Raw genomic sequence first — 6,775 nt, 5'->3', positions numbered from 1 at the left:
CACACACAGAGGAATATAAAGAGGAGGGCATCAGGATTCAAGGCTGACTCTCAGGCCTGTGAGATAAAGAGCCACATACTGAAGCATCAACACCCTCAGATCCTCCAGTAATATTAATAACTCTCAGCACCATCGTGGATATTCACCAGCAGTCACCTGTGACGTTTACAAATGAGCAGCTCTTATAAGTCAGTGTGTGGGTTTTGGTATCTCCTCTATGCTGATGATATTCCACTTTAGCTCCCCCTCAGTCCCAACAAGTCCAGGTGGATAGCATCATCGTATCAATCAGGACATCAAGAACCGGATGGCTCAGAGCTTCCTTCGCCTGAATGAGGATAAGACAGGAACGCTCCTTTTCATCTCCTCTGACTCCATCAGAGGAGACATTCTGATCCGCTTGTCCACCGATGCCAAAAACCTCTGACCCCGGCTTTGACCTCAGGGTTTAAACAGAGCTTCTTTCACTGCCGCTCCATATCCGGGTCAGAGCTTCCTGTGAGAGATTGTGAAATTGTCGTTCATGCTCTCGTTTCCTGTCAGTTGTACACCTACACTGGTGTCAGTCGGGCCTCTCTGTCCCGCCTCCAGCTCTTCCACAATGCTGAGCTTCACTGCACCGGCTGCAGTCAGGTCTAGAAGCCCTCCACAGTCCGGGTCCTTCCCTCAGCATCCAGGTCCCTCCAGTCAGGTGCTCTGTGTTTGACCCAAACTGTGGAGTCTGCTCCCTCCACCGGCTCTGACTCCGTCTGATTTCTAGTTATTTCTTTTCCTTCACAGATCCTGGATTATTTCTTCAGGATTCAGGAATTAAACACTGAACAAGGATTATTTTCAGGCTCTCTGATGACTCCATGTGTTAGAACCTTTTGTTTTTATTCTTCACACGTATCCAGAAGGAAAACACTGGAAATTCGCAGCTGATTAAAAATATCGTCTGAAAAACTTCTTTAATAATGTTTCCATCATCTACCCGATCATCTGACATATTTCACAGAGGATAATAGTTTAGATTAACTTCTGAAAATACAAATATGAACATTCATGAATTCATATTTAATCTTTGTGCTGTGAAACTAAAGCGAACAAGGACACTAAAAGGTTTTAAACAGATTCTGTCTCAGTCGAGTTTCTGTCTTTGCTGTTTGTGGATGAATCACAGCCGTGGGCTTTTTCACAGCAGCAGGAAATAATTCCACTAATGGCGACTCCGATCCGGCGATCAGCGCGCTGTGCCTCGGTGATGTAATCAGCCTCACCTGCATTCAGACAGGTCAAAGTGATGCAGCAGGGGAGGATCACTCAACAATCTGCAGCACGTCCACGTGGCGTCTCCAAAGACAGAAATCCACCCGGTAACGATTCAGATCAATGATTTATTTACCCCCAAAAGATCAATCAAAGCAGGCTGGGAGGAAGGAGAAGGAGGAAACCAGCCCGAAAGGACTCATTTCCTTACCATCTTAGCCCCTCCCACCAAAGATGCGAAGCAGGAGGTGAGGAAAGAGGGCGAAAAAGAGACATTGTTCCCTTTAAAGCATCATGTTTGACCAACTCTGCACTGACCCCTGATAAGAACACGAGCACAAACTAAAGAACGGCTCCTGTTTGAAGAGTCCTCCTCCTCGTGTGGTTTCCATATTCCAGCTGTGGCCACACCTCTTTCAGGAGAGACACACCTGTGCATACTCCTCTGTCTGTCTAATGCATTGCAGGATTTGAGAGGTCACCCACAGGAGGTTAGACAGCGAGGCAAGCCAAGCAGCAAAAGTCCCAAAACCCCCTCAAAGCTCCGCGACACGAGGCTCCGCCCACTGTGCAGAGTGAAAAAAGGCTTTAGTTTGGCGGTGACTTTAACATACGTAATCTGATCTGTCCTCAGAGCCCTGGGGGTTGAGTTCAGTCAGCTGATGTAACCCTTCTGTGGGGTCTGTGGAGACACAGCCTGCACGAGCTGCAGTTCCTCCTACGTCCAGCAGAGGCAGCAGTGAGCAGTGCCCATAGACTCCCACGTTAAAACTTTACAGCAGAAACAAACATGCTTACAGGACGATACAGGAGCTGTTTCTGTGGATAATTTCCCCCTCATAACGTTTTTATAACTCACATTCAAGTCTGCGCTATTAGGGGCGTGGCCTCTTTAACCCACAGCCTCCCTGTTTGTGCTGTCTGATCCTGTCGGAGCATCTTTAATGACATCGTGTGACCAAAAATATGGCTGCTGTGAGGTCACTGTGCCTACACAGCGTCCAGCCCGTCTCTGTTTCAGCGTTCGTGCATGCTGCGTAACGAGCCCAGCAGCCCGCAGTAAAGAGCGCACAGACGGAAGCTGTCACAGATAAACGGGCTCTTCAGTTTGTGTAGGAAGAGTAAAATGCAGGACCATTAGCGTACCGATCATCCTTTGTGCTCGCTGCATGTTTACCTCATAGGCAGAGCGCGATGAAGCACGATGAAGAGGAGGATTTTTAATGTCTGTCTGTGTGAGGGCAGACGGGCTACTTCTCTCTGACAGATTCATCCTGCTGCTTTTGTCAGAGAGAGTGAAAGAGATTCAGGCAGAAAAAGAATAGGATACAAGCTCCAGCATGAAGAGGAGATCAGGAGGTGCCGATTATATAAAACCCTCACAAATATCAGCTGAGCTATTTTAAACCCAGGCTCAGAGAAAGCAGCAGTGTGGGCTGATATGTTGGCCATCACAGCAAACCCAGCACTCGTGTGTGTGTGTGTGTGTGTGTGTGTGTGTGTGTGTGTGTGTGTGTGTGTGTGTGTGTGTGTGTGTGTTCCCTCCCTGCAGAAACCTGGCGGACTGGGACTTTAAAGCCAGGTTACATAATGTGTAACTGGAGCTTTTATCAGCGTAGAGCTCCTGCAGGTTCCTCCTGGTCGGAGCATGCCCAGTCCTGACTCAGAGAGGAGGCCCTACATCCGTGCGTGGAGGGCGTGCGGACGAGATTTGGACAATGAAATCAAAGACAAAGTGTCTGCTATTTCTGAACGCTGAAAGCTTCGCACTAAATGCTCTGCACTTCCACGCCGCCTTTTAACCCGAACAGGGCTGTTTGGTGCTTTCTAACTCACACTCCGAGCTGCTGGCAGGATCCAATCAGACACAAAAATGTCTACCTTTGGTTTTCTGAGCTGAAATCACACCAGTGTGCGCTAAAAGAGCACCTCAACAATTCGTCTGAGTACCATTTTACATCTTTTGCTTTATATAAACCGACTGGCAAATAAAACTGGCCAAGCGGCGAGAACACGAGCTGTTCGCCACCTGTGAAGGGCTGCGTTTGCACTCAAACCACAACCAGACATCAAATGAATCTGCAAATGAGCAAAACAAGAAACGCAGAAAGCTGAGAACCGAACGAGGTTCTCCAGGCTGAGGAACCCCGAACTGATGAACGCTGGGCGCCAAATAAAAGAGATGATCCCCCATCATACGTGGATGTTCACAGCTCAGGCGGGAGAATCCAACCTGGTGGAAAAATAAATGCACACCTGCACAAAAAATAATTAATAGTGATAATAATGGTGACGGAGGTTCTGCGACACAGGAAGTGCTCACGAGGTGGAGGTTCAGAGGTCAGCAGTACCCGAGCCTTCAGGTACGTGAAGCCTTGAGCCGTCTCTGGTACAGTTTAGGGTTTACAAACTGTGACCTGGCCCGTTTCCTCCACACCTCTCCCACCCGTGGGAGCGCAGAGTCCGCGTCACACGCTCACCTACATATATTTATAACCACAAACCGATGTTCCCTTTTCTCCGAGCTTTACAGGAAGCTGGAGCTCCTCAGAAAGCTGCCAGCTCTCGGCAGAGACCCAGATCTTTTGCTGCTCGGCCCCGTCCTCACACTCTGTGCCGTTCACGTCTGCAAACGGCGAATAGTGCCAGCTGATCTGACACAGCCGCGTGACGTCCTCCCTCCCCGCGGAGGCCAGGTGTCGGGTTCACCTTGAAATTCTCCCACGCAAACAAAAAGCGGCGTTTAGAGAGCGAAGCTGGATGCTGGTTAAACATGACTCACTCCTGCTCTCACAGCGCCTCAGTGATCCTGCCTCAGATAAAAGCAGCAGAAGCCTCCAGGTGCAGCCAGGTGGAGCTCACAGCGCCCTCTGCTGGTGTAACTGTCGACACCCCACAGGCAGCTCCATCCACAACAAACGCGACACACAGGCAGATGCAGTTCGCACGTTTAATGATCTCAGACTTTGGCTCTGTTGTCACTGCCAATAAAAGTTTGTTGTACTTTGAAGTTCTGCTGAAATACTCTCGTTACTCGTTACATTACTGTCCCTGCTGTTAAACTTTTTATTATTTTTTAAATATATTTTTCACCTTTATTGCAGAGTTTCTGCCTCTCGTCATGAATGAGCACACGTGGAATCTGCCTCCACCTTCAGGTTTGTCCTGTGGTGGGCGCCTCCACACTCACTGACGGCTTCCTCACAAACGCGCGCGCGCACGGCCCGAGTGATCCCCACAATCTCCGCGCACACTTTTCTCGTGTTTTTCCTCAATCCCACAATGTCTGACCTCCGCGCGCCTCTTTCCTGGGGGTTGATGCGGGTACGCCGATATGACGAGGTGGCCGAGTGGTTAAGGCGATGGACTGCTAATCCATTGTGCTCTGCACGCGTGGGTTCGAATCCCATCCTCGTCGGTCAGAAGTTTTCCCGCTTTACTTCAGCGCGTGCACGACCCGCTGCTCATCTTCATCCAGAAAAACACGGGGGAACTTCCGGCACCAGCTTTCACAATAAAATCACGCCATTATCGTTCTCAAAATCAGCTTCTTCTAAAATCCACAAATTATTCAATTCTCACATTTCTGAGCTGATCTCCTGACACCAGGGAGAGCTCCCGGGAATGATCTGCAGGGGGCGCTGTCGCGCTGGTTTCTGTTTCATCACATTAATGCTCAGGTCAATGTGCAGATTTATTCATACTGGCTCATTATAAACGCACAAAAATATAAAATCTTCTTCAGATAAATTAAAGCCAGAAGTTTATGATCAAATAAAAATTCACGCCTCATACGTGACTTCGTCTCATTATTATTATTACTGTTGTAGTTCCCGACATTGACCACAGGGGGACAGTGTTCCCTCATGGTTCAGCTGTTTCTGCTTCATGTGCTGTGTGGGGTTATTTCCTGTTTGTGATTTTGTTTTTAAATCCTACTGCTAAGATTAGTGATTCTAAAAGAAAACAACTATTTTACAGAGCAAAAAAGAGCACAAAATTCTAAAGGGAACATTTATTTTGTTTATTTTTATTTTATTAGTATTTTCCTTAAATGTGTCAAATATACAGTATACTTTCTCATTTAAATGTCCACTGAGCTGTGAGCCACATTGGTTACCAACCAAGAAGAAGCTTTGAGCCAGGAGGGAGGGGGTGAGTAGCTCAAATGTGCTGTTAGCATGTTAGCAGAGCGATTTTGTTTTTTGTTTTTTTAAACTTTATTTACAAACAACAGTATAACATACACCGTCATTAATCTGATTATGTTACATCCTCGGTTGAGCATTATAGCAAGAAAAAAAAAAACGAAAAAAACAAAACAAAAAAGCAATAAGCACAAAACTAAAAGAGTTAGTACAAAAAGAAAGAACAGTCACTGAAGGATTTGAACCAAAGGCAAAAAATAACATGAGCAAAAAGGGCAGTCATGATTATAAAATAGGGAGGTTTTTTTTTTTTTAACATAGATTAAACTCTTTAAATAAAACAACAAGTTTATGGGCTTTCTTAGTATTCACGAGTTTCAGCGACTTAGCCCAGAGTTTAAAGTCATTCAGCCATCTGTTTATACATGGTTTAGCTTTAAAGTATCTGCATTTGTGAATAAAAAATTTTCCCATTAACAAAAACGTCCTAATCAACAGGTCAAAATCTGCATTCTCAGCAAGTATTCCAAATTTTATTACTGTCACCGTCAAATGTGGTAACTGAATTCTCCTGGACTGTAGCCAGCTCCACATGTCAGTCCAGAAGGAGTGCACTGATTCACAGTAGAAAAACAAGTGATCCAGACTTTCAATATCATTTTCACAAAATGTGCAGGCGTTCACATCTAAATTAAATTTCCGTCTTAAGAATTCATTGGTTGGATAAACCTCATTAATGATTTTAAAGTGAACCTCTTTTACTTTAGGGGAAAGAGGAAGTGAGATATACTTTTTTCTTATCGCGTTAACCTCCATGGTCTCAAATTCTTTAAGGATATAATTTCTTTTAACCGGATTAGGGCAAATTTCGTTTATCAAAATATTCCTGATCACTTTGTTTGTAAACCTGCTGTCACCAAATTCAACTCCAGCTATGCAGAGCTGCCTCAGTCCAGGAGAAATTTTAGAGTGCACAATATCTTCTTTTATCGTTGATCTCAAAGGGACTGGGATGGCTTTCACTGGGGATTTATATCTCTTAACAGTACATCTTACATCAAATTTCTCACAAAACGTCTCATGTTTTAATAAGACCCCATTATCATCCATAAAATGAGCTACAGCCCAAATCCCTTTAGATCTCCATTCATCCACGTACACAGATTTCCTACACAAACGGATATACCTGTTGTTCCATATAGGGGTATTGTGAGGAGTAAAGTTATGTTTATAGATTAATTTCCAGTAGAGAAGGACCTGCTGATGGAAAGCTGAGAGTTTAACAGGTAACGAACTGCAATCAAAGTCACAACGTAACAAAAAGTCTATTCCACCCATTTTGCCAAAAATCACATTGGGAATAATGTTCCAAAATGAAT

General features: G+C 45.3%; 1 non-coding gene across 1 annotated transcript; it reads left to right on the top strand.

Moving 5' to 3' along the window:
* Positions 1-4,584: 4,584 nt before the first annotated feature.
* Positions 4,585-4,666, top strand: trnas-gcu (transfer RNA serine (anticodon GCU)). Its single transcript has one exon. It is a non-coding gene; the product is annotated as a tRNA-Ser (tRNA).
* Positions 4,667-6,775: the final 2,109 nt, after the last annotated feature.

This window comes from Maylandia zebra, linkage group LG19, assembly GCF_041146795.1.
Source record: "Maylandia zebra isolate NMK-2024a linkage group LG19, Mzebra_GT3a, whole genome shotgun sequence".
NCBI classification, from domain to species: Eukaryota; Metazoa; Chordata; class Actinopteri; order Cichliformes; family Cichlidae; genus Maylandia; species Maylandia zebra.
This window is presented reverse-complemented; position numbering and strand designations above follow the sequence as displayed.